Here is a 21,304-nt window from a genome sequence, read left to right on the forward strand (position 1 = left end):
TTTGTTTGAGGATAATTATGTGGTAGAGATTGGTTTGTGAAATGGTTGGTGATGCGAAAATTGTGTGATGCCATTCATTATAATTTTCTTCTCTTTTATGTCTTATGATATGTTTGTTTTTTAAGATTAGTTAAATTAATGCATGAGTGTAGGGTGAATTTATCCTATTATGGGTGTGTATAGGTTGGTATTTGGTTTTGCTACTCAAAGATAATGATGTGCTATTAATGGAAAACTAATTATCATAATTAAAGGTTAAACAGGTCGCATGTGTCTATCATTTGCTAAGCTCTCCCAAATTACTATTGGATATTAGTATTTTTTTTTATATATATAATGACATATAATGTTTTAAAAGAGTGTTCACAATATACTAATATAATTAGTATTTTTTTTATATATATAATGACATATAATGTTTTAAAAGAGTGTTCACAATATACTAATATAATGCTAACTAGTCGTCTGTCTGTGTGATGCACAGACATGTACTATTGAATAAATATTCAAAACAAAAATTACATAAAATTAATGTATAAATTTAAGAATTTAATTGGTATGCACTGACAGTGTAAAAAAATTTATGTTTCTCTTTTTTTTTGTTAAAATTTAAAATAAATTTTTCTAGTGTCAACTATAATATATGTATATAAACTTTCCTATCAATATTTGAATTACACTACCTTCTCAAAAATATTACTCCTATTTCAACTTATAGTTCCAATTCTAGATTTAGAAGATCGGAAACAGTAATCTTATTAAAAAAAATGTAGTGTCTACATAGATAATTAAGTTTTTTTTTTTTTTTTAAATATCAAATATTCCTAAATATATTGAAGGACAATTTTAGGGTAATTGTTTTATTGGATTAATTAAATTGATTTATTATTATTGAGATGTTATTGAGAATGTTTGAAATTGAGAAATAATAGAGTTAAAGTTTAAAAGTACTTCTATATCCCTAACTAGTACTTAGACCCGTGCGAGGCACGGGTTAAATATTTTCTAAGTAAAAATTTTCATTTTAAAAACACTTATAATTTATAAATTTTGCTTATAGTTAGATTACTATTGTATAGATAAAATGTCATTGTTATTAATAATATATATGAAAAAGTTTACTTAACTAATTTATTTTGTAAATTATAAAATAATTTGGGCATTTCTAATTTATTAATAATTTGTGTAAATTTAAAAAAAAAATTAAGTCGTTAAATAATTGTATCGATAGTTGCCTTTTTCCGTTTATAAAAATATTTGCAACTTATATAATTGTATCATCAATTGATTTTTCTCGTTTATAAAAATATTTATAACTTATTACAGTTTATAATAATAATTGTATCAACAGTAAACTTTTTCATATTTGTAACTTATTCTCTTTTATATAATTGAATTAATTAATTAATTAATGTTTTAAATGTCTCCCATAAAATTAAATTAAATGAGTAATCAATTAAATAATAATTAAAAATATAGTATAAATCTTTAAATTACATAAAAGAGTTTAATAAATATGTATTGATAGTGGGAAAACTTGCTAAAGGAGGAAATCAAAAGATAAAAAAAACATCAAATCTATTTGGAGGACGGCGGGTCGCGCAACGTTATTATAAGTAGTAAATAATTATGTTAGAGTAATGATTAAAAAATATAGATAAAAAATATACTATTAAAAATAATAAATAAAAATATGTCAATTCGTGCTTGTGATCCAAATATGAATTAATTGTATAGTGGAGAATTATTTTATTAATTTTTAAAGAGAAATTGTGTTAATTCAATAAAATTAGAAATACAAATTAAGTAGTCCCGGCTCGTATGTATTATCTATTTTAGTAGAAAAAATAAATTAAATAATAAAAAATTAAGTAGTCCTAGTCCCTAGGGCATGTTTATTTTAAGTAGTATTGACCCGTAAAAAATGTATAAAATAGATCTTTTATTTAATATATAATAAAATAAATTGAACAAAAAGAATGACAAATTTGTGTTTTTCATAAGAAAGTTGTGTTTTTCATACATCATAATTGTCTCATGTCTAAAATAAATATTTATAGTAATTTTTAGTATAAATACAATTTGCATAGGTATATAATTATGTGTAATTTCAATGTAAATATTTCTAATATTAAATTTAAATATACCATAAATATTAAGTTGTATTTTAGTTATAAACTAAAACCCGTTTTAATATGAATCTATTCAATAATAATATATAATAATATATGGTTTATGTAAGAAAATTATATCATCTCATTCACTAAAACAAAAACAAAAATGTCAAACTACATTAGCCTCTAAAATATTTTACTAACACAAATGAAAAATGACTCTTACGATATTAGAAGATAAAAAATTGAATATAATAAAATATATCAAATTAATTTATTGATCCTTTGTTAAATATAGTAAGAGAATATAAATTGTCCAAATTCTACAATATCAAATTTTATAGTAATAAATTGATGTATTAATCAAATATTTTAAAAAAAAATTAGAATAAATATTAACATTTCATTTAAAAAAAATACAAATTTTTTTGATAAACTAATATTTTAATATAATTCACTACACTTTGATTGTGTTTGTAATTATAGTTAATATAGTACATATATTTTTTATTAAAAAATATCACAAATAAATAAAATTTATAGATACAAATTATTATATATTATTTTATTTATTTTTTAATAAGATAAAATATATTTTTGATGCAAAGTAAATTTTATGTTAAACAAATTTTTAATTCTCAAAATAATATTAAATTTAATAAATTATTTAATTATTGCTCTAAATTCATACTTTGATTATAGGTTTAAAAGAATAAATATGTCAGTTAAACCAAGTTTCTATGTAATGGTCAAAAGAAAAAAAAAACTTCAAATATAAACAAAGGGATAATATTGAAATAAAGTAAGTAAAAAGATAAGATACACAGATCTATTTCAATTAAATACAAAGTAAATAACTTTTTCTACAATTGTTACGACACACAAAAAAAAAATGATAAAATGATAAATGTAATAAGATGGAGGTATATCTACATCGTAACGACAATAAAGCTAAGGATGGATTATTGTGAATTTTAAATATAATAGTAATAATGAAATACATGTATTAAAAAATAAAATAACATTTCGTTTTTATTTTTTTTAATTGGAATACATGTATTAAAAAAAAATGAACAATCTTCATCTTCAAGTCTCAAAGTAACTGAACATTGCTATCAGTAATGTTATGGAACCCACCATTAATCGAACTGTCATCTCCTCTCAGCTTCTTCACGGTTCACACACCCACATCAAACATTTTTAAATCTAAAAAATTTTAATAATCAAAAAGTTATCTCCAGAAAAAATCAAAAAAGCAACCAATGATGTGGAACTTAAGAAACATCATATACTTATAACAACAACCTTTGATATCCTTACCCTTACCGAAGTCAAATATTTTATACATAATTCAAAAAATCAATATCTACTAACAATTGCCCAACCAAACACCCAACCCAAACCTTTTCAATTTCATCCAATTGCGAAACCACCTAACCACCGCAAACTTCTGACGGCGACGAATTCCACAGCATAACCCTTCGGCAGATCTGAAACAGAGAGAAAAAGAGAGACAACCTGGATTTACTGGATTTTCAGAAAAAACTCAACATGCTTAGATCTCTAAAACACAGAAATAATCAATAATCAAACTTTACCTCTGTTGTTCAAAAACTTTAAAAGTTTATGAACTTCACAAAAAAAACCATTACGTATTAAAAAAATTGGCTCTGAAATGGGATTAGGGCTCTCTCTGAGGTTTATATAGGAATATGTTAGAATTCAAAAAGTTTGTATTTTAATGTAGGAGGAAAATTCAAAAGCCTTGTTTGAATTTGAATAAATGAATATTTTGATTAATATGTGAAAGAAATATCAAAAGGCATGAAAATTGTTGGAAATGGAAAACTGAATTGATTTAGCGTAAAAGTCTATCATATTGGAAGCATTGGAACTGGATGAATTGTGATGAATTGTGAAAATGAGTTGGTTCACGTGAAAAAAATTTGGGGAAAATAAATGGTCCATAATTATTATAAAAAATCTATAAATTAAATAGGCTGATAATTAATTATTAATTATTAATTATAAATAATAATTATAAGACCTAAGTAAATATATAATAATTTTTTTAAAAATTGAATTATTAAATTAACAATTATAGTAAGATTTCCTAATGTAGAAATAATAAAAATAGTAAGCTCTCTAGAATTGTGACATTTGTCAAAATTGTCAAAAATCTCATTTTGCTTTATTATGTTGTATGATAGTATAAACCATCTTAATGAATACCAAAAAAAAAAAAATCCTCAGACAATTGTTCAGAAGTATATCTAAGTTTGTTTCATTCCACTGTTACAAATACAACACTAATCAATAAAATGCAGCACTACAATAACTTTTGGGCTAACACCTGAATTTTTCAGATTCAAATAACAAAAATGTACTGCAGCAAACACAAATGACAAATAAGTTAAGTTGCAACATTTTGAAACTTTGAAAGACAGTAATTTGCATTGCAAAATTACCACAATATCAAATGGAATGCAATAAAACCTTCCTGTCATAAAACATCAACAAACCAAAAATCAAATTTTCCTCTCGAACAACCTTCAATCAAACAATAAACGTGTGCACAAAACTGTCCCAACAATCACGACATCATTCATATGAACCTTCCATTAACAATAATTATAACACTAACCATTATCTTGTAAATTCAAAAATCAACAATTTTTTAGGCAAATATAACATAAATCACAACCAGTGAAAGAAAGAATCAAGAACATAAGAAGCAAATCCACACTTGAATCCGAAACCACACATCACCAAATTTGATCCTACCCTTGCGTTTCCGGAACACCACGGACCACTACTCAGAACCGCAACTGGACTCTCTCAAGCGTCATTACCCCATCGCAACAACCACGACGCGCCAACCGCAAGCCGCCTTGACATCCACCTCCAACCCTCACGACACCACCGTCGTTTGCCCTCCATACGGTAATTTCTTCATGTGTTTTAATTATTTGTGTTGTTCTTCTTTTGTTTGTCGACATGATGAGAGGAAAAGAAAAGAGGAATCTTAATTTTGATAGAAAGCAGTGTGAAATGGGAGAAGAAATTATTGCTATTTATATAATTGAAATTATCAGAAATCAACATAAATCAATTACCTGGGAAACATAAAGCATTGATGAGCAGCAATTGAAATCGCCTCTTGAAATTCCCATTGATGATGTGAATTTGAAATCAGGGTTTGGGAAAAGGAAAAAATTGAATTGGCACAGAAGATAGGTGTAGTGCTGTGGAAGAGGAAAAATTAACTGGTTGAGGGAGAAAAAGTCTGCTGACTGTATGTATTTCAATATCAATTTCTTTGGTATTCCCCGTATCCTTCCATATAAAAAGTAATTATTTTTTACGTGTATCAAGAATCCCTCTCTATCCTTCAATTAATAAATAAAATAAAAAACTTAAATAATCAATAAACAATTCATTATTTTTTAAATAAAAGATTTCCTTTTTTAGAAAGTTTGTAAAACATGAGAATTGATGTGAGCATGACACTTGTCAAAATTGCCCAAAAACTCATCTTGCTTTATTATTATGTATGATAGAGTTAAAATTATTAATTTGTAAAAGAAAATTGAAAAAGAATTGCAATGAAGTTCTCATTGGGTGTCCTATTTATGGGGATCTATTAAAATGATAGGTGGTTACTATTTTTTTTTTTAATTTACAATTTAATAATAATTTAAAACATGATGGCAGTGGGAAGTTTTAAATGAAATTAATAATTATTGTATTTATTATTAATTAATTAAAGAAAAAGATTTTGGCGGGTAATTTTTTATGGAAATTATAATTAAGTATGATGATATATATTCAAGAGCTTTAGAACTAAGGGTTAATGGTGTTTTTCAATTTAATAAGAGGTTCTTAATTCAATTTAACCCTATGTTTAGTTTTATTTTATGGGTTCCTTAACAATTTCTTTAGTACACAAATTTAAGTTAATATTCTTTATTTAGTACTAAAGTCCATAAATTAATTTTAGATTTCAGTTTGGTTCCTCCATTCCGTTAATTTGGCTGTAAAAACGCTTTTACTGGACTGAGCACAAGGATTATAATACATTTGTGACTCAGCATGATATTATATTAACGTTGCAAGTTCATTGTTTCTTCAATAACCATTTTCATCTTCTTTGCATAAATTAGGGTTAATATTCATCTTCTCCTTCATCCTTCTTCTTCCAAATTTGTGAGAAAATCATATTCATCTAAACTGTTTTCGTCATAAATTATGCTAATATGCTAATAAATTCTAGTAATTATTCAAAATCAAACAATCAAAGTTGCGGGTCATTTGAATATGTGGTGATAAGAAACAAAAGAATGGATTGCTTGTAATACCCCGTATTAAATTAAATGCTCTAATGTTATTAACTAACACTGAGGTTTCATCAATTGGTATATTAGAGATACTTTTGGACATTGAGTTAGTAGTGTAACTTAAGATATTTTCTTATATCTTTTCCTTTTGCTTTTCTTCTTCATTTGGCAACAAGAAGAGAAAGATAGAGAGAAGAAGTAGAGAGAAGGAAGAGCAAGAGGAGAAAAGAGGAAAAAGCTTGGATCTTCATCATTTCTCCGCCGAATCGACTCATCTTCGACATCAACGACTCATAATCGAGGTGAGTTCTAGTTAGAAACTTATAGTTTTGATTTATGGGTGAAATCATAAGTTGAGAAATTGGGGTTTTTGGTAGAAATCTTAGGGTTTGACTCAATCTAAGAGATTGATGTTTGTTGTTGCTAATAAATCCTGAGTAGAGACCATATGTTGTTCTATGCTTTAGTATGAATCTGGAACAGGTTTGAGTATGGAGATGGTTGGATTAAACCATGGGAAAAAGCAAGAAAACATATCTGGAACTTCTGATTTCGCGCGCTTCGCGGCGCGAACGATAGGTGGCGGCGCGAACCATGCAGAAGGATTATGGGGTTTGGTTTTGTTAACAGTACGCGGCGCGTACAAGGCTTTGCGGCGCGAACACTGCGAGTTTTCTGTGAGGTTTGCCACTGCCTGAGGTTGGCGGCGCCAACAACAGTTAGCGGCGCGAACTGAAGCCTTTTCTTAGCAAAATTTAGTTGAATGAGATAAAACTGTTTCGATCATAACTTTTGAACCATAACTCTGTTTTAATCACCGTTCGAAGTGGTAGGAAGCTAGAAGTGTGTACTTTCTAGCAGTGTAGGTTTTGGGATCGAAAGAAGAATTATTTAATCGGGAATTGGGAAAAATAGTTGATTCCTCGAGTTGTTTTATCGTTCGGAATTATGTGAACGGTATACTTTTAGCACATTGATTAATTGCTATATAGTTATGATAACTTGCCATTTGTTTACAGGGAAATGATGAAAACTGTTGGTTGCCTTTGGTGTAACCTAGTATATTGTATTTGTTTGGGTGAATCCTATTGCAAGAGGATTGGTATACTTCATCGTATACAGATATGTATCAAGAGGTTCGAATAACTACATGGGTTATACGAATAAGAGATTAAGTAAGGAAAACTAGGATTTGTTAGGTTATGTAGCTTAACAAAGATTACCTAGGATGAACATTATGTGGAACATACGTGTATTTAGAATCTTATGAGGAAAGGCTAACAGGCCTAGTGATTTGCGTGAGCGATCACCAATGTATGAAAGGCTAACAGGCCTAGTGGTTTGCGTGAGCGATCACCATTGTATGATGTATTAATCGGAACCATTGTTTTTGTTTATTTCTTTTTCTTTGAATGCAAAATAGGCATTCTATGTGCAGAGAGGCACTGTGCAGAGAGGCACTAATAATCTTGGCAGGTTTGATTTCCCGCTTTTGTGTACGAATGGAACCTAAGGGTAGAGACTTGTGATGGTGTACGGGCCATGTGTGTTAGAACAAGAATTGTTCTGATCAATAATCTTAGTTTTGATGATAACAATGTATATGAATTTTGCTCAAGATAATGTGGTACTCTAATCCCATGCAATTTCCTTTTCAGGAAATATATAAAGAGTATGCACAAATCAGCGCTAAGAAGCTTTGACTCAGAAGGTTCAGTATGCAACTTCAGCACATGGTCTGGCAAGACATCAGAAGATGGTCAAGCAGAATCAGAACATGGTCTATTAGAAGCATCAGAAGAACTTGAGTTCAGAAGCAGAAGCACTGAAGTCATGGAATCACGCTCAGAAGCATATCAAGATCAGAAGATCAGAAGATGCTCTGCACCAAGCTGTTTGTACTCTGATGATATTCAACGTAGTATTTACAAAGAACAAATCAGAATCAAGTACTAGATGGCAAGCTACGCTGACTGACAAAAGGAACGTTAGAAGCTATTAACTGCAACGTCAGTAGTCACAGCAAACGCAAGGCTCGAGGTAGTTGACAAAAGAGTGAAACATTAAATGCAATGTTGTACGGAATACGCAAAGCATTAAATGCTCCCAACGGTCATCTTCTCAAAACGCCTATAAATATGAAGTTCTGATGAGAAGCAAGGTTACGAATTTTGGACGCACGTTGAACGAATTCTGAACTATCTCTGATACTATCTTGCTGTTCACTTCAAAAGCTATCAAACTTCATCTTCAACCTCACTACATTACTGTTGTAATACTTTAGTGAGTCTAAGCTTAAATCTGTAAGAGAAATATCACAGTTTGTGATTATCGCTTTTAAGAAGCAATTGTAATACTCTTAGAATTTGTTTACATTAAATTGTAAAGGACTAGAGTGATCGGGTTGTGATCAGTATACTCTAGAGAAGTCTTAGAAGGTCTCTAAGCAGTTGTTCCTAGAGTGATCAAGTTGTGATCAGAAGACTCTAGAAGACTTAGAAGTTGTCTAAGTGGAAAACCATTGTAATCTCGTGTGATTAGTGGATTAAATCCTCAGTTGAGGTAAATCACCTTGTATAGGGTGGACTGGAGTAGTTTAGTTAACAACGAACCAGGATAAAAATACTTGTGCAAATTATTTTTATCTTATGAGTTTTTGAAACTACACTTATTCAAACCCCCCTTTCTAAGTGTTTTTCTATCCTTCAATTGGCATCAGAGCGTCGGTTCTAAGCTGCAAGCACTTAACCGTGTTTAGAAAAAGATTCAGGAAGAGAAAAACGCTGAGATGGCTGGTACTGAGCAAATACCTCCACCATCTACATCTGGCTCTACTGAGCAATACAATGGTAATGGTAACAATGGTTACACTAGACCACCAGTATTCGATGGTGAAAACTTTGAATATTGGAAAGATAAATTGGAAAGTTACTTTCTTGGTCTGGATGCTGATCTATGAGATCTTCTGTTGGATGGTTACAAACATCCTGTTAAAACTACTGGTGTAAGGCTCACAAGAAGCGAAATGACTGATGATCAAAAGAAAGAATTCAAAAATCATCACAAATGCATGACTGTTTTGCTGAATGCTATCTCTCATGCTGAGTATGAGAAGATATCTAACAGGGAAACGGCTCATGACATATATGAGTCCTTGAAAATGACTCATGAAGGAAATGCTCAAGTCAAGGAGACCAAAGCTCTTGCACTAATCCAGAAGTACGAAGCCTTCAAGATGGAGGATGATGAAGACATTGAGAAGATGTTTTCAAGATTTCAAACTCTGACTGCTGGATTAAGAGTTCTGGACAAAGGCTACACAAAGGCTGATCATGTAAAGAAGATCATTAGAAGCTTGCCCAGAAGATGGGGCCCAATGGTGACTGCATTCAAGATTGCGAAGAATCTAAATGAAGTTTCTTTGGAAGAGCTGATCAGTGCCCTGAGGAGTCATGAGATTGAACTTGACGCAAATGAACCTCAGAAGAAAGGTAAGTCTATTGCATTAAAATCTAATTTTAAAAAATGCACTAACGCTTTTCAGGCTGAAGAAGAAGATTCTGAAGAATCAGAATCAGAAGAAGAAGAAGATGAATTGTCCATGATTTCCAGAAGAGTCAATCAACTCTGGAAAAGCAAGCAAAGGAGATTCAGGAGCTTCAAAAGCTCAAAGAAGCCTGAAAGAGGAGAATCTTCTGGAGGCAGAAGAAATGACAAGAAAAAGGTCGTGTGCTATGAATGCAATGAGCCAGGACACTTCAAAAGTGAGTGCCCAAAACTTCAGAAGGAAAATCCCAAGAAGAAATTTCATAAGAAGAAAGGTCTTATGGCAACATGGGATGATTCAGAATCAGAATCAGACTCTAAAGATGAGCAGGCAAATCTGGCACTAATGGCCACAATGGATGACGGATCAGAATCTACATCAGAATCAGATTCTGAAGAGGTATTTTCTGAACTATCTAGAGAAGAGTTAGTTTCCAGTCTAACAGAACTTCTGGAACTCAAGTCTCAGATTAGTATCAAATACAAGAAGCTGAAAAAGCTATTTGAATTTGAAACTAAGAAGCTTGAAGTGGAGAATTCTGAACTGAAGGAAAAAGTTTTAAATTTATCCAAAAATACTGGATCTCCTTCTGTCTCTGAAAAATCTACTCCAAGTCTGAACAATATTCTGAAAGAATATGACTTAAGTTTCAGAAAGTTTTTATCTAGAAGTATTGGCAGAAGTCAACTTGCTTCTATGATATATGCTGTGTCAGGAAACAAAAGAGCTGGCATTGGTTATGAGGGTGAAATTCCATACAAGCTTGAATCTGTGGATGATATGAAAATATCATACAAGCCTCTGTATAACCAATTTAAATTTGGCCACTCCCATGATATTAGGCACACATCACATGCTCAAAGCTTTCACATAACACACACCAAGAAGCATGTGACAAAACCTAAGAAATATCATGGAACTCAGAACATAAACTATCATTCTGTTCCTCCTATTTCATATAATGCTAAACCCAAGTTCAATCAGAACTTGAGGAAAACTAACAAGAAAGGACCCAAGAAGATGTGGGTACCTAAGGAAAAGATTATTCCTATTGCAGATATCCTTGGCTGCAAAGAAGGAAAAGCACAACATGTCATGGTACCTGGACTCTGGATGCTCGCGACACATGACAGGAAGAAGGTCTATGTTCCAAGACCTGGTGCTTAAATCTGCTGGAGAAGTGAAGTTTGGAGGAGATCAGAAGGGCAAAATTATTGGCTCAGGAACTATAAAGTCTGGTAACTCTCCTTCTATTTCTAATGTTCTTCTAGTAGATGGATTAGCTCATAACTTATTGTCCATAAGTCAATTAAGTGACAATGGTTATGACATAATCTTTAATCAAAAGTCTTGCAAGGCTGTAAGTCAGAAGGATGGCTCAATCCTATTTACAGGCAAGAGAAAGAACAACATTTATAAGACAGATCTTCAGGATCTTAAGAATCAGAAGGTGACTTGTCTTATGTCTGTTTCTGAAGAGCAATGGGTCTGGCACAGAAGATTAGGACATGCTAGTTTGAGAAAGATTTCTCAGATTAACAAACTAAATCTTGTCAGAGGACTCCCTAATCTGAAATACAAATCAGATGCTCTTTGTGAAGCATGTCAGAAGGGCAAGTTCTCCAAACCTGCATTCAAGTCTAAGAATGTTGTCTCTTTCTCAAGGCCGTTAGAACTTTTGCACATTGATCTGTTTGGCCCAGTCAAAACAGCATCTGTCAAAGGGAAGAAATATGGATTAGTCATCGTTGATGATTATAGCCGCTGGACATGGGTAAAGTTCTTGAAACACAAGGATGAGTCTCATTCATTGTTCTTTGAATTCTGCACTCAAACCCAAACTGAGAAGGAGCGTAAAATCATAAAGGTCAGAAGTGATCATGGTGGTGAATTTGAGAACAAATTCTTTGAGGAGTTCTTCAAAGAAAATGGTATTGCCCATGATTTCTCTTGTCCTAGAACTCCACAACAAAATGGAGTTGTAGAACGAAAGAATAGGACTCTACAAGAAATGGCCAGAACCATGATCAACGAAACCAATATGGCTAAGCACTTCTGGGCAGAAGCAATAAACACTGCATGTTATATTCAGAATAGAATCTCTATAAGACCTATTCTAAATAAGACTCCTTATGAATTGTGGAAGAACAGAAAGCCCAACATTTCATATTTTCATCCTTTTGGATGTGTTTGTTTTATTCTGAACACTAAAGATCATCTTGGTAAGTTTGATTCTAAGGCACAAAAGTGTTTCCTTCTTGGATATTCTGAACGCTCTAAAGGCTACAGAGTATACAATACTGAAACATTAGTTGTAGAAGAATCAATCAATATCAGGTTTGATGATAAGCTTGGTCTTGAAAAGCCAAAGCAGTTTGAAAATTTTGCAGATGTTGATATTGATATCTCAGAAGTTGAAGAACCAAGAAGAAAAGTTTCAGAAGCTGAAAACCAAAGCAGCAAAGTATCAGAAGATCAAGTTGCTACATCCTTGGAAAATCTGAGAATTTCTGAAGAACCAACTATCAGAAGATCATCTAGACTCACATCTGCTCACTCAGAAGATGTCATTATTGGAAAGAAAGATGATCCTATCAGAACAAGAGCATTCCTCAAGAACAATGCTGAATGTCAATTAGGTCTGGTTTCTCTGATCGAGCCAACTTCTGTTGATTAAGCTCTAGAAGATACAGACTGGATAATTGCAATGCAAGAAAAGTTAAATCAGTTTACAAGGAATGATGTTTGGGATCTTGTTCCAAGACCTAAAGGATTCAATATTATAGGAACAAAATGGGTTTTCAGAAACAAGCTGAGTGAGAAAGGTGAAGTGGTAAGAAACAAAGCCAGACTGGTGGCTCAGGGTTATAGTCAGTAAGAAGGGATTGACTATACAGAAACCTTTGCACCAGTGGCCAGGTTAGAATCTATTCGTCTATTAATTTCTTTTGCCACTCAACACAACATCACTCTTTATCAGATGGATGTTAAGAGTGCCTTCTTAAATGGTTACATAGATGAAGAAGTTTATGTCCATCAACCTCCTGGTTTTGAAGACTCCATGTCTCCAAATCATGTTTTTAAATTAAAGAAATCATTATACGGATTGAAACAAGATCCTAGAGCTTGGTATGAACGTTTGAGTTCTTTCCTTCTGGAAAATGGTTTCACTAGAGGAAAAGTGGACACTACTCTCTTCTGTAAAACATTTAAAAAGGATATTTTAATTTGTCAAATATATGTTGATGATATTATCTTTGGAACATCTAATGCTACACTTGGAAAGGATTTTGCTGAGTCTATGCAGGCTGAGTTTGAGATGAGCATGATGGGTGAACTCAAGTATTTCCTTGGGATTCAAATCAATCAAACATCAGAAGGAACATATGTTCATCAAACCAAGTATGTGAAAGAACTTCTGTAGAAGTTTAATCTTTCTGACTGCAAAGAAGCCAAAACTCCTATGCATCCAACATGCATACTAGGTAAGGATGAGGTAAGTAAGAAGGTAGATCAGAAGTTGTACAGAGGTATGATTGGATCTCTTCTATATTTAACTGCTTCTAGACCTGACATTCTGTTCAGTGTTTGTTTGTGTGCTAGATTCCAATCATATCCTAGAGAATCTCACTTAACTGTTGTTAAGAGAATTCTAAGGTATTTGAAAGGTACTACTAATGTTGGTTTAGTCTACAGAATATCTGAAGAATACAACCTAGTAGGATTCTGTGATGCTGACTATGCTGGAGATAGAATTGAAAGGAAGAGTACTTCTGGAAGTTGTCAATTTCTTAGAAGTCACCTAATCTCCTGGTACAGCAAGAAGCAAGCAACAATTTCTCTTTCAACAACAGAAGCAGAATATGTTGCTGCTGCTGGTTGTAGCACACAAATGCTCTGGATGAAAAGTCAGTTAGAAGATTATCAAATATTTGAGAATAACATTCCTATCTTCTGTGATAATACTTCTGCTATATGTTTATCTAAGAATCCTATCTTACATTCAAAAGCTAAACACATTGAGATTAAACATCATTTCATAAGGGACTATGTTCAGAAGGGTGTTTTATCTTTAAACTTTGTGGATACAGACCATCAGTGGGCTGATATCTTTACAAAACCCCTGGCTGAAGATAGGTTTAAGTTCATTCTGAAGAATATCAGTATGGATTTATGCCCAGAATGAGAAGATGAGAAAATCTTATGTATGGCTATCTTCTGAAATGAGATTGGATTAATGTTTTATAAGAAGTTTTGATCTTAAATCAATTAGAAGTAGTGACTCGTTTATTACTAACGTTTCATTGTCTAAGTTGATTCAGAATATCTTTTATAGTAAATACAGCTGTATCTAGCTTTCCAGATGGTAACACGTGTCTACCCTATTTGGACAAGCATGCGTGCAGTTGAGGAGGCGCCTTTCCCAGGTAACTGTTCTATCACTTCATTTGTCATAGTTTCTCTCTCCTCTTGTCACGTAACATTAAATGTCATTCATCATTTCCTTTACTTTCTTTTTCGTTTTATATCTTGTCAAACGTTTCCCTTCCCTAGAACGTTTCCTTCCCCACGTTTCCTTCCCCAAATATCGGGGATCGCTGACTTTGATTTCAAGATAGATCTCTCAAGATTCCAAGAAGTCTCAAGTCAGATCTCTTCTGTGATGCTGTTATCAACATTTATCCAAAGGAAGAAGACTTTCTTGAGATACTGGATGAAGTTAAGGATCATGTTCTTGACTTCTATGTTAAGAGAAAGCCCCGTTTGCGACATTAGCTCTCTTTCTGTGAACTGTCTCTCACTTCCTCCTTGAATTCATGCATCTCTCCTACAGTGGAGGTTCTAGTCTGGACAGGCTTATGACTAGGCTAGGGTTATAGTCCTTGTGTCCTTGTAGTTTTCTTTGCTTATTGCACGTGTGTATCAGCATACATATTTTGTAATTCTGTTGGTTTAATCAATGAAAAGCTTTTTCTGCATAACTCTTGTACTTCTGCTTATTTTATCAATGACTATTTGTTTCTCTTTCCATTTGTCCTGTGGTTACATCTGAATCTTTTACATTCTTTTTGATGTTATGACAAAAAGGGGGAGAAATAGTGATAAATGATTTGATTTATATTAGCAGTTGCTGGGAAGAAAGCCCCCACATTACTAACAGAAGCTGCAAGCTTCATATGTTTCTAAGTTGTTTTGCAGGATTGAAAGCTCAACATTAGAAGCAAAATCATGAGGAATCGCAAATTCTGTAAAAGGAATATGCTCATGGAAACTGAAGCAAGCTGAGTGCTATGAAGCTTCAGAATCAGAAGCAGGAAGAAAGAAGTGTGATGATATTCTGATAGAATATGCATTAACTTATTTTTTGTCCTTAACATGTTCTGATAATCCTATATCTTATCATATATAATCTGATGCATTGTGTATGTTTGATATATATATATATATGTGATAAGTTATGATTTATTCATGCTACAACTTTTGTTGTGGAGTTTGTTCTGTAACATTTCAGAATGTAGAAGATGCTCTGATGATGCTCAAATACATTCAACAATGTTCTGATACAATCTAGCATGGAATAACTTAAGAAGAAATTCAAGCTCTGAAGCTGCCGCTGGAAGCAAGAATCAGAAGCTGTGAATGTTTTGAGGATCAAAGAAATTCAAGTTCTGAAGCTGTCCGCTGGAAGCAAGAATCAGAAGCTGTGAATGTTTCGAGGATCAAAGAAATTCAAGTTCTGAAGCTGTCCGATGGAAGCAGGAATCAGAAGCTGTGAATGTTCTGAGGATCTAAAGAAATTCAATGTTCTGAAGCTGTCCTATGGAAGCAAAAATCAGAAGTAGTGAATGTTCTGAAGTTCAAGCATATGTGAACGTCTCTACTGAAATACTCAGGGAAGTCTTTTATTTATAAAATTCTTCTAGTATTAATTTCAGGGGGAGATTATTCATCTCAGGGGGAGATTGTTAATCTCAGGGGGAGACACATTCACATTATGTTTATATGCTTATGCTATAATTGTGTAATTGTCTTTTGCCGTCTGTTATTCTGATTGCAAATTCATATCATTTATATATGTTTTTGTCATCATCAAAAAGGGGGAGATTGTTAGAACAAGAATTGTTCTGATCAATAATCTTAGTTTTGATGATAACAATGTATATGAATTTTGCTCAAGATAATGTGGTACTCTAATCCTATGCAATTTCCTTTTCAGGAAATATATAAAGAGTATGCACAAATCAGCGCTAAGAAGCTTTGACTCAGAAGGTTCAGTATGCAACTTCAGCACATGGTCTGGCAAGACATCAGAAGATGGTCAAGCAGAATCAGAACATGGTCTATTAGAAGCATCAGAAGAACTTGAGTTCAGAAGCAGAAGCACTGAAGTCATGGAATCACATTCAGAAGCATATCAAGATCAGAAGATCAGAAGATGCTCTGCACCAAGCTGTTTGTACTCTGATGATATTCAACGTACAAAGAGTATGCACAAATCAGCGCTAAGAAGCTTTGACTCAGAAGGTTCAGTATGCAACTTCAGCACATGGTCTGGCAAGACATCAGAAGATGGTCAAGCAGAATCAGAACATGGTCTATTAGAAGCATCAGAAGAACTTGAGTTCAGAAGCAGAAGCACTAAAGTCATGGAATCACGTTCAGAAGCATATCAAGATCAGAAGATCAGAAGATGCTCTGCACCAAGCTGTTTGTACTCTGATGATATTCAACGTAATATTTACAGAGAACAAATCAGAATCAAGTACTAGATGGCAAGCTACGCTGACTGACAAAAGGAACGTTAGAAGCTATTAACTGCAACGTCAGTAGTCACAGCAAACGCAAGGCTCGAGGTAGTTGACAAAAGAGTGAAACATTAAATGCAATGCTGTACGGAATACGCAAAGCATTAAATGCTCCCAACGGTCATCTTCTCAAAACGCCTATAAATATGAAGTTCTGATGAGAAGCAAGGTTACAAATTTTGGACGCACTTTGAACGAATTCTGAACTATCTCTGATACTATCTTGCTGTTCACTTCAAAAGCTATCAAACTTCATCTTCAACCTCACTACATTACTGTTGTAATACTTTAGTGAGTCTAAGCTTAAATCTGTAAGAGAAATATCACAGTTTGTGATTATTGCTTTTAAGAAGCAATTGTAATACTCTTAGAATTTGTTTACATTAAATTGTAAAGGACTAGAGTGATCGGGTTGTGATCAGTATACTCTAGAGAAGTCTTAGAAGGTCTCTAAGCAGTTGTTCCTAGAGTGATCAAGTTGTGATCAGAAGACTCTAGAAGACTTAGAAGTTGTCTAAGTGGAAAACCATTGTAATCTCGTGTGATTAGTGGATTAAATCCTCAGTTGAGGTAAATCACCTTGTATAGGGTGGACTGGAGTAGTTTAGTTAACAACGAACCAGGATAAAAATACTTGTGCAAATTATTTTTATCTTATGAGTTTTTGAAACTACACTTATTCAAACCCCCCTTTCTAAGTGTTTTTCTATCCTTCAATGTGAAGTGACGATTCATGGGGGAAGGCTCATGAATCCGAATCCATTTCGTATGTCAAGATTTCCCAAAGGATCCATGACTCGTGCCACCTCCTAGACGTAGAAGGGGACGGGAATAGAGGGATACCTTGGTAACGGTTTTCCGATTAGTAATCTTGTGTTTGAGTTGTTGAACTCTAAGTATGATTCCATATAATGTTAGTGTGTGAACTCAAGGTCTAGTTCCTTTTATGACTTGAGACTTATAAGCTAGAACCTTGTAAAGCCGAGAAGATCCATAGGATAGGGAACTCACTGAGATTTTGTATCTCACCCCATTATATATTGACTTCAGGTACTACAGGTTCCGCGAAGGGTAAGGAGAAGGCAGTTTGATTTCCTTATTCCTTATGCTTCTTTTGGATATGGCGAAGCTTCCGTTGTGGAGTTCTTTTGAGATCATTGTTTGATCTAGTTCTTAGTATTTTCATTTTGAACATCTTGTATGTATTATGCCATTATGTAGAATATTTGTATTAGGGCATTAATATGTATAATGTGTTTACTAGGAACTTATTGGTATTTCAGTACCAAATACTTGGATTCAGATATAATTATATACTTTGATGTATGTTTTTATATATGGGGTTACAGTTGGTATCAGAGCAGGTCGTATCCTCGACCTAGCCATGAGTTTTGTTGTGTTATGACTATGGTATTGAGCCTGATCAACTTAATCCCATTTTGATGACCTCCAGGAACAGGAACATGGCGGACGGACGCAGGACTCGTGGTCGACCCCCCACACGGCCTCCACAAGTGAATACACCGGATGGCGGTGCGAATATTCCATGGCCCCAGTTCATGCAACAGATGCAACAACAGCAGAATCAGTTCATGCTGCAGATGATGCAACAGATGAATGGCGGTCATAATGTTCCAGTGGTTGTGCCCGAAGCTGTAGGTGGGACTTATAGGGATTTCATTCGCATGAATCCTCCGAAATTTCATGGCGGACTAGATCCTATAAAGGCGCATGAGTGGGTGGCCAATGTAGAAGGAATCTTTGAGATCGTGCATTATAGTGAAGAGAACAAGGTGGTGTTTGCTTCTCATTCGCTGAAGGATCTAGCTATGAGGTGGTGGAAGGGTGCTTCTGCTTTGATGACTACTCAGGAAGTACCTAAGGAATGGGAAAATTTCAAAACCACTTTTATGGAGAAATACTTTCCTAGTTCGCTGAGGACTAAGAAGGAGTTGGAGTTCCAACAGTTAAGGCAGGAAAATATGTCAGTGGGTACTTATGCTGAGAAGTTTGAAATTTTGGCTGCTTACTCTAGGCAGACCGCGTATGCTCCTGATGAGGGTTGGAAGGTGGACCAGTTTCTGTTTGGTTTAAGGGCTGATATTTCACATAGTGTGTCCCAGAGGGAGTTCACTACTTATACGGAGTTGTTGCGACAATGTTATGTGGCTGAGACCAGTTTGAAGAAAGTTCAAACTGAGGAAGATTTGAAGAAGAAGAAGAATCAACACGAGAGAGGAAGGCCAAGCCAACAATTTCGACCTAGGCCACAAGCTTTCAAAGGGAAGCAAGTGCAAGGTTCTCGATCTAGTGCACCTCCGGTGTGTCGTAGCTGTGGTAAGAATCACCTTGGAAGGTGTAACTTTGAAGGGGTGAAGTGTTTTCATTGTCAGCAAGAAGGGCATATGGCTAGGAATTGTCCTCAGAATAGGAATCAAGTGCAAGGAAGGGGTACTGGTAGAGTTTATACCTTGGATGCTAAGAAGACCAAGAGTGATAACTCTTTGATTGCGGGTACGTGTTTCATTAATGGACATTCTTGTTTTGTTCTATTTGATTGTGGAGCAACACACTCTTTTGTGTCATTGCAATGTATGAAGCGACTTGGGTTGCAAGCTACTCCTTTATTTCCTCCTATGGCGGTTACTACTGCTATGGATGAGATGGTCGAGACACCGTTGGTGTGTGAAAATTGTGTGTTATCTGTGGGTGGTAGGAATTTCCAGATTGATCTTGTTTGTTTACCACTTAAGAAGGTAGATGTTGTGTTGGGAATGGATTGGCTTTCTGCTAATTCGGTATTCATTGGGTGTGAAGAGAAGTTAATCATTATTTCATCTGAAGAAGCTACTCCGAAAGATGTTTTGATTACTATACTGGAAGGTACGGTAGGCATGATTAATTTCTTGTTTGAGAAAGAGAAGTCTGTTCTGTTGGTTCTTACTGAGGAGACGGGTGACAAGTTAGAGGTTTCGCAAATTGCTGTTGTTAGAGATTTTCCTGATGTTTTTCCTGAGGATGTCACTTCTCTTCCTCCGGAAAGGGAACTGGAATTCTCTATTGACCTGATACCGGGAACGACTCCTATATCCGTTTCTCCGTATCGGATGGCACCACTTGAATTAAGAGAATTGAAGGGGCGATTGGAGGAGCTGATGGCTAAACATTTTGTGCGACCTAGTGTCTCACCGTGGGGAGCTCCAGTGTTATTAGTAAAGAAGAAGGATGGTGGGATGAGACTATGTATTGATTACCGTCAGTTGAACAAAGCCACTATCAAGAACAAATACCCTTTACCAAGGATAAACGACCTGTTAGATCAATTGAAAGGAGCCTGTGTGTTCTCGAAGATTGATTTGCGGTCGGGTTATCACCAAATCCGCGTGAAGAGCTCAGATGTGCCAAAGACTGCCTTTAGAACCCGTTATGGTCATTATGAATTCTTGGTGATGCCTTTCGGTGTGACGAATGCTCCAGCTGTTTTCATGGATTATATGAATCGGATATTCCAGCCTTACATAGATCAATTTGTGGTAGTCTTTATTGATGACAATCTTATTTATTCTCGTACTCCACAAGAGCACGAAGAACACCTGAGGATTGTTCTGTCGGTATTGCTAGAAAATCAATTGTTTGCTAAGTTAAGCAAGTGTGAGTTTTGGATGACGGAGGTAAGATTTCTTGGTCATGTCATATCTCAAGGAGGTGTGGCGGTGGACCCGTCAAAAATTGAAGCAGTAATTAATTGGGAGAGACCGAGTAATGTCTCAGAAGTCCGAAGTTTCTTGGGCTTAGCCGGCTACTACAGAAGATTTATAAAAGGGTTTTCTCAATTGGCTTTACCAATGACTAGACTTACTCGGAAGGAGTGTCCTTATGATTGGGATTCGGGGTGTGAACAAAGTTTCATGGGCTTGAAGGAAAGATTGACGACTGCTCCTGTTTTAATCGTTCCTGATCCAAATAAGTCCTATGAAGTATTTTGCGATGCTTCCAAGAAAGGATTAGGAGGAGTATTGATGCAGGATGGTCAGGTGGTAGCATACACATCTCGACAGTTAAAGGTTCACGAAGAGAATTATCCAACTCATGATTTAGAATTGGCTGCGGTTGTTTTTACCCTAAAAGTGTGGCGTCATTACTTGTATGGAGTTCATTTTGAAATGTTCAGTGACCACAAGAGTTTAAAGTACCTATTCGATCAGAAGGAGTTGAACATGCGTCAGAGGCGGTGGATGGAATACTTGAAAGATTATGATTTTGACTTGAAGTATCATCCGGGCAAGGCAAATAAAGTGGCGGATGCCTTGAGTCGAAAGGTGTTAAAGAGGGCCGAATTGATGATGTTAGAGTATGCATTATTGGAAAAATTTCGAGATATCAACCTTCAATTCGTTTGGACCCAAAATGGTGTATTGATGGGAAACTTGAATGTTAATTCTATTTTGAGAAATGACATTCAACAAGCACAAGTGTCAGATGCTAAGTTACAAGAGGTGT

The sequence above is a fragment of the Vicia villosa genome, unplaced genomic scaffold (assembly GCF_029867415.1).
Source record: "Vicia villosa cultivar HV-30 ecotype Madison, WI unplaced genomic scaffold, Vvil1.0 ctg.001062F_1_1, whole genome shotgun sequence".
Taxonomy (NCBI): Eukaryota; Viridiplantae; Streptophyta; class Magnoliopsida; order Fabales; family Fabaceae; genus Vicia; species Vicia villosa.